This window comes from Polypterus senegalus, chromosome 3 (genome assembly GCF_016835505.1).
Source record: "Polypterus senegalus isolate Bchr_013 chromosome 3, ASM1683550v1, whole genome shotgun sequence".
Classification (NCBI taxonomy): Eukaryota; Metazoa; Chordata; class Cladistia; order Polypteriformes; family Polypteridae; genus Polypterus; species Polypterus senegalus.
The window spans coordinates 299,690,519-299,698,871 of NC_053156.1; the positions used below are offsets into that span (position 1 = coordinate 299,690,519).

The 8,353-nt window shown below is 43.0% G+C and overlaps 1 long non-coding RNA gene across 1 annotated transcript; it reads right to left on the reverse strand.

Annotated features, from left to right (window-relative positions):
• Positions 1–1,617: 1,617 nt before the first annotated feature.
• LOC120526931 lies at positions 1,618–3,431 on the reverse strand. The gene is made up of 3 exons (XR_005633237.1): positions 3,339–3,431; positions 2,700–2,753; positions 1,618–1,705 (listed from the first exon to the last, which is right to left on the reverse strand). It is a non-coding gene; the product is annotated as an uncharacterized LOC120526931 (long non-coding RNA).
• Between the last annotated feature and the right edge of the window lie 4,922 nt (positions 3,432–8,353).

The following is an 8,353-nucleotide window of genomic DNA, read 5'->3' on the forward strand; positions in this document are numbered from 1 at the left end:
CATAAACTATAGAATGTGTGAAGTCCAAAGATAAAAAAAACACTTTCACATAAGGTTCAAGGGCAATAAAACAACTTCTGTGGCATAGCAGTAAGATTTGCTGACTTGTAATCAAGAGCCTCCTATATTGGCCGTTTTCAGTAGTGAGCTGCTCTTATTGTTAATATTATACGGCACACACATACATTTGGTTTGCGTCTGTAACAGACCGTGTACATTTATAGTACTGTACTTGTAAAAGTTACTTTTTTTTCACTTTTATTCTCTTATTCACGATCACGATCCATACTGCCGCTCTAGGGATCTGACGCTGTTAGTTTTTATTTGAAACTGGGAGTAACTGTAGATGTGAGTGGTGTTTTGAGGCAATGAAACTGGACATTCTCTGATCTGGAGGGATAAATGCTGACACACAAACGCTGGTGAATCTCCCTTCTTTGTATCGCACCGTCACTTTATTTTTTTTTATTTAGTTTTATTGAGTGTTCCTGCTCACGCAGAATTAGTATGCATTAGTATTATGCATTAGTAGTAATTAGTAGAATTAGTAGTGGGAAAATTAATTGCATGATTGAGACGCTGCGCCCACAGAGATGTATAACTACAGGCCAGCAAAGAAGGGGTGGGGAGACAAAAGAAAGAAATGAGAGAGAGAGACAGCTATTGAAAGGGAAGGCAGCACGGCAAGTGGTCTCGTGATGGATTGGCTCCAGTGATTGTGCAGAGGAGTGAGTACGATCAAGGTGCCATCCTCTCCGTATCAAGGAACCACCACTTGAGCAAGAAGGATGACGAGAGGATAACTGACCCCGATTGGTGAGGCAGACTCCTATGGAGGCCACCAAGAGTGGGTCAGGATGGAGATGACCGCAGCTGCTGAAGTCTCCGCCAGCTGAGTGAGCAATGGGTGAGCTGGGGAGATTAGGAAGGAGTTGCGCTCGTCCTGTTTGACCCAATGACTGTTGTTGGTTTTTATTCTCATTTTTAGCCTTGTTTTTCATCACCTGTTTCTTTTTGAACACTTTTGATTTGTTTTAATAAAAGCACGTGGACACTTTTTACCATCCTGTTGCTTGGAGTGCCAGAGTCATCCAGTCACATTTTTGATGTTTTTGGGTTCAAGAGGCTCCCGCATATGAAAGAAGGATTTATGGAGCCGGACCCGCACTGTCACAAACACGTTTGACATTGTATGTGCTGTGAAACATCTTGAAGATGCAATCCAGCCTACCTTCCATCCATTTGTTGAACTTGCTTATTCAGATCACAGAGTCAATGGAAACCTGAGCCTATCGCAGATGCCTTGGGTACAGAAAAGCAACCAATTTTGGAAAGTCGATCCATCAAAGGGGACATGCAAGCTTATAGGACAGAATGTATTTGGATTAAATCTGATTGACTCCACTGGACAAGATGGACCAAACATCAATCAGAGTGGAGCTTCAAGATTCTAAGTTGAAAAATTAGGGGAGCCATTTAGAATTGGACATCATGTAAACAGTGAAGAAAAGTAAGGAGAGGATAAGCAGTGTGAAGAACTCGGTCAGCTAATGTCATAAAACAAAGTCAACTCCGTCATAAATGATATGAAATCACTCAAGAAATAAAGAGAAGAGATTTGCATGCTTTCTTTCTTTATTTTAGTTAATCATAATTGACAAAGGTGGTCAGCTTCACTGAAGACTTCTCTGGCTTCACCATTCAGCTAAATATAAAGAGAAAAAAAATGAACAACAAAATTAATGACATTTTAATATTATTAAATTAGAGTCATATATCAACTAGAAAGCCATCCAGCTGTTTTTACAAAAAGACACATTGACTTCCATATACGAGTTCAGTCAGAGTATTCAATCTATGGACTGGCACCACTAACATCTTATCTAGTAAACAGTCTTTGAGGCTGTAGCGCCAAATGAGAGCACAGTCATGGGTCTGAGATGTAAACTGAGGATAGTGGGTGTCTGATATAAGAATGAAAAGTCAGTGTGATGTGACAGGATGCAGAATATTTCACTTCCAGTTACTCTTTTCTTATTAGCCATATTTTGAATAACAGCCTTATGAAATCCTCAACGACCCTATAACAGGACTCTGCAGTCTTCCCGAGGTCTGTACATTTGAGGAGTTGTGATGGGCCGCCTCAGACAATACCCGGCCGGGACACCAATGAAATGGAAGGACTGGGGGAGAGAGCGTCGGTGAGGCAATACCTCCCCTGGCACCCTAGAGGGCACACTGGGAGCTGGAGTTTGGTGCAGCCCTGCTTGGTTCCGAGGGGGAGGCCGTCAGGGGGAGCTGCAGAGCCCAATACTGAACTTCCATCACAGCTGGGAGTGATTCCAGGTAATCCTGATGAACCCCGTGGAGCACTGAATAAAAGGAGCTGTCTTAGTCCATTTGGAGAGCCAGAGTCGGGAGGAGGTGGATGAAGCTCACCGGGAGAGGAGTGGAGGCTGAGGAAGATGAAGAAGAAGGAATGTAAAAAGGACTTTCTTATGGTACTGGCACTTTGGACTGTATCGTGCCGTGGGGAGCAAAGAAAAGCGCTCGTCTACTGCAAATAAAATTATGTGTTGTGTGAAAAACTTGTGTCTCTGCCTGTCTGTGTCGGGTTAGGACAGCTGTATGCGTCCCGTTGGTCCATAGATGATACACAAATGAACTGGGCAGTCTGATCTGATGTTTAAGTGACCTACCTGAACTTAATCCAGCCATCCATCAGCATGCCTGTAGTTAGCATTATCAGGCCCCTGAAAAAACAGAAAAGTCGGGTTAAGCAAAGTGCCTAAGCCTGCAGTCAGCATGACACACAATGTCGTCTTTTGGACTTTTAAGCAGTTTTTTGGAACTGTTGATGATACAAATGAGTGTTAAATCAGTCAAAGGGTGTGAAAGGAAGAATAAAAAGAAAATGGCTTGACTCTTTTTACGCCTATCATCATCTTCTGTACTTCCCGTACTGTTTGATGTTAGGTTGGGAGCAGGCGCTGATTACAACGCATTGTTGCACCCACCACATGACGTACCACCCAGATTGGGACCCTGACTGCAGATTGGTGACACCTCAGCCAACACTTATGTTTTCCCCGCTTGCAGGGCTGCATGCAGATTAACGTCATCCCCAGGACAACACAATTGCAGGTTAGAGAAACAATGAAAATAGGAAGATGAACAGTCACTGTCACATTAGTCGGTGTCCGATATTTAAATGAAATGTCAGAAAAAATATAACCCTACTGTATTAGTGTGACCACCAACCAGTACAGCAACAAGTTACCACATTTATAAGAATTAGCTTCACGGTACCCAATGTTAGTTAATGTCTGAATACTCACCGCAGCAGCGATTGTTGCGATCAGAGCCAAGGCGGCCATGAGACGGACTGCAATGCTGGCAAACATGGTGCTTGATTCAGACGGTGAAGTTTCTGGATCTGTAATCTTCACCACATCCTCTGCTCTTTATATACTGTGTAGATACCGAGAAGATGCAAAAATGTCAAGGGTGGGATTGTAGGAATGAGCTGAAAAATTTACATCAATTTACAATCCAGCTTTTATACAGAAAATTACACTCTATGCTAATTATTCTTTTAATGCTCATAACCTGCATTTTGTCATTAAAGACCTGAAGCCACTTTGGTTAATTTGCATCTTATCCTGATGTATGTGTGAAGTTTATATAATGCAGAATTGACTGACTTGCTCACCCACTCACTTAAAAAGCTGGAACTTGGCAGGAGGGTACATCTGTCTGAAAGGGTATGGTGATATATCAATATTTTGGGGCATTTTCCAACCACCCCGAACCCTACAATGGACTGGCACCCTGGCTAGGGTTTGTTCCTGCCTTGCACCCTATGCCAGCTGGGATAGGCTCCACCAAGTGTCCGTGTTTAGGACTAAGCAGGTTAGATAATGACAATGACAATACTTTGGGGTAAATCCCACCCTACAATAATAACCCAAAAATATTAGAAATGCTTTGACTTCTTCTTCTTTCGGCTGCTCCTGTTAGGGTTCGCCACAGCAGATCATCTTTTTTCCATATCTTCCTGTCCACTGCATCTTGCCACCTACATGTATATGTCCTCTCTCACCACATCCATAAACCTTCGTTAAGCCTTCCTCATCTCCTTTTACCTAGCAGCTCTATCTTATCTTAGCACAAGTCAAGTCAAGTCAGGGTGGGGAGCATGCACTGGCACAGCATTTTGCCGCACCCATTACACAACGAAACAGTTGGGTATCCCAGTTGGCAACCCCCCTGGCAGACACGGGTTTCCCTCCCTCCGGAAATGAATGTTATGTGGGCGACCCCTTGGTCTGGTCCTGCAACTCGGGTCCCCAACAATAAGGATCTTACGAGCAGGATCACCCTAGGAGAAACGCGTCACATGGGTGTAGTGTCGTAACTGACGCTCCATCACAATGCAGGTAATGTGCCTCATTCAGGATTCCATGAGCAACACAAAGTCAAACCAATGGTACCCAAGGAGAGACAAAGTACCAAAGGAGTCTAGTCTTCATTCCAGGTCACTGGATAGTGTCCATGTCTCGTAACCATATAGCAAAACAGGAAGCACCAGGGGCCTCATGTACAAACGGTGCGTACGCACAGAAATGTTGCGTAAGAACTTTTCCACGTTCAAATCGCGATGTATAAAACCTACACTTGGCGTAAAGCCACGCACTTTTCCACGGTACCTCATGCCTTGTCGTACGCAAGTTCTCCGCTCGGTTTTGCAGACTGGCGGCACCCAGCGTCAAAGCAATGGTACTGTTCCTGTGTGGTTACTCATTATTTTCATGACGCGGCTTTATAAATACACTGAAACTAACCGCATATTGTTTATTAGTGTAATGCATCTGATTGTAATTAACTTGTAACAATATAATGGTCCAGGGAACAGCCATAGTATTCCAAATACCATAACTGCTTTAGCGTTGTTACTCTCACTTCTTCTTCTTCTTCTTCTTCTTCTTCTTCTCCTGTTAGGAGTTGCCACAGCGGATCATCTTTTTCCATATTACTCTCACTGCACTCGAGTATTTATATCACTGTATCTGAGTGTGAATCACAGCAGCAGCTGATCGGAAAGAGAATTATCGGTATACAGCTTTAAGGACACGCTGTCTTAGCCACTGCAAAACGTTTTAAAGCCTTTCCTGTACAGACCTCGCGGTTCAGAAACAGTTTCATCCCAAGAACTTTAAATGCACTCAATCAATTGCATCTTGTAGAACTGTTTGTACTTATAAGTACAATCACCCCACTGTAAACTTGCACTACAGTTATAATATCTCACAACCTGAGCCACTTTAAAAAGCGCGTATTTACATATGATGACGATATCATTTTTAAGGTGAAATGCAGCAAAATATGTTTATTAAATTATACAGATAAAACTTTAACTTCATTTAAATAATCTATATTCTTCACTGGGAGTGTCGTTAAGGATAGAATAATTAAACATGTACTACGAAGATATTTCAATGTTCCTTAAACGTTTTGAAGAATCGCTAAGCTTACAGATGGCTTAACTTCTATTACAGAGCTGATTGGATGGCGATCGGTTACTTGGGGAAAGAAAAGCAAGGACTGCAGTGACGGCTACGCCAATATATATTGAATATAAAACAGAAAGAGAAAATAACAACACAGCTAAAAACGCAGCGACAAATTTCGGCAAAAGTTAAACGCTTGTGTCATGAGCAAGAGGCGGCTATGCAGTGTCTGCAACGGACGAGGCCATCCACCGTGCATAAGCTACTTTACTGACATTGGCGGGCGAAGGAGCCACCGATTCTTCCTCTGCCCAGTGCCACCACAAGCCTAGAGCCGCCCCTGAGTACTGCTGCAATAAATTATTTCATCGAAGTGAAAAACATGTTTAATAACGTGCTTTAACTCCTATCATCATGAAAATGATATCACGTATACATCTCAGTATTTTAGTTATTCAGAGAGCTGTAATATCACGAATGTAATTGATTCTGTTTCCAGTTGGATGAAGAGAGCCGGTTTAAGAAGCAAGTAATGATTCACACACATAGGCACATAGAAGATCAAATACAAAACAAAGCATTTAACGTGCTACTTTAATTACGATGTGATTTGAGAAACTGGTTAATTAAACGATTTTAAGATGAAGTTTATGATGTTCTACTTTATTGACAAAATAAACAACGTGATTAAAGTGGAAATGTCGAGATTGAAGTTGACATTTCGTGCTTTTTCCCCACTCTGTGCCTTTTTTTCTCTGTACATTAATAAGCTTTCATATGACACTCAGACAGTGGGCTACAACTCGGCTTTTCACGCGACTTTGATATGTGACTTCTTTTTATTTCCGCACTGTGCGATTTTGTGAATGTGAGCTTTCAAGTTTCTCCAACACGCTATGTCACTCGATCAACTTCATTTTGTTGATTATACCGCGGTTTATTTGAACAAATAGTATGTTTTTCCTTTGCCTCCACTTGGTATTCGCTGAAATTCTTATATTTCCCCCGTGCTTTTCCCGTTGTCTTTTCACAGAAGGCTGAGCTTAAGGGCTATTTATATTGATTTGCAATATAAATGCGCGTGCACAAGCCTTAGTTTTCACGCTAATCGGGATTTATGTAGTGGAAGAACATGGAAGTTGGAGTACGCACAGATTCCTGCATCTGGATTTTTCTGTGCGTAAGCACATTTCGGCTTTTGTGCTTACGCTATGTTATAGTGCGAGTTCTACGCACGGCGTTATACATGAGGCACCAGGACTCTAAAGACTTGGACCTTCGTCCTTTTGCATAGACATCGGGAGCGGCACACACCCCTATCCAGCGACGTCATGACCCCCCCATGCTCTCCCAATCCATCTACTGACTTCATAGGAAAAGTCACCAGAGACATGACTGTCACTGCCAAGGTAAGTAAACCTCTCAACGAGGTTGACACTCTCTCCGCAAACAGACACACCGCTGATGGCCGTGCCCAAGAGGTCATTAAAGGCCCGGATGTTGGTTTTTATCCAGGACACTTGCAAGCCCAGACACTCAGACTCCTCACTCAGTCTCTCGATCGCCCTGATCAGAGCCTCCTTTGACTCAGTGAAGATCACAGCATTGTCAGCAAGTCAAGATATGTGAATCTTTCTTCAGCAGCAGATGCCCCACAACCTTGTCCAACATCCAGTCCATATAAGCATTGAACAGAGTAGGAGCAGAACACACTGCTGATTAACCCCAGAATTAACTGGGAAAAACACAGAGGTTCTGCCTCCACTCTGCACAGCACTCACAGTACCAGTGTATAGGCCGGCCATGATATACAGCAAACCTTGAGGGAATCTTTAGCACCCTTCTCCCAATATTCTCATCATCTCTTCTCTGCAAATGTCCAAACCAACACAATCTCGCCACTTTGAATTTGTCTCCCAACAGTCCAACTTAAGCTGACCCTCTAATGTCCTCATTTCTAATCCTGTCCATCCTCGTCACACCCAATGCAAACCTTAGCATCTTTAACTCTGCCACCTCCAGCTCTGTCTCCTGCTATCTTTTCAGTGCCATCATCACCAACCCATATAACATAGCTGGTCTCACTACTGTCCTGTAGACCTTCCCTTTCACTTTTGCTGATACTCATCTGTCACAAATCACTCCTGACACTCTTCTCCACCCATTCCACCCTGCCTACACTCTCTTTTTCACCGCTCTTCCACAATCCCCATTACTCTGTACTGTTGATCCCAAGTATATAAACTCATCTACCTTCACCAACTCTACTCCCCTCATCCTCTCCATTCCACTGACCTCCCTCTCATTCACACACATGTATTCTGTCTTGGTGGTCCTACTGACCTTCATTCCTCTCCTCTCCAAAGCAGATCTCCACCTCTCCAGAGTCTTCTCAACCTGCTCTCTACTATCGGTCTCAGATTGCTTTGACTGATTTGATTACATTTTTGGTGATGTTATCAGAAAAGAAAATTTGCTAACTCAATTATTTTTATTTATTTGTCTATAGTTATTAGTATTATTATGTATGATGTTAAGCAGCATCCAGCTGTGCAAGCAGGTCCTACAACTTGATAGGAAAACTTGGGGGTTGGTGGCTGGATTGGCACTCCAGCCACCATAAAAGTCCTCACGCTGTTCCATTCCATTCAAACTACTGTAGTGATTTGGTGTCACCCATTACACGGTCTTGTTCGAGTCGTAATTTGAGATCGAGAGATGGTTCATCGCGTGGTAGGTGCTCCAAACCTAATGTACGTGCAGTGTACTGCACTAAAAGCGGACTTTATGCATACAAAGTGTGATGCCCGGGGCAGGTACATCCACCCCAACCTGACACAGAC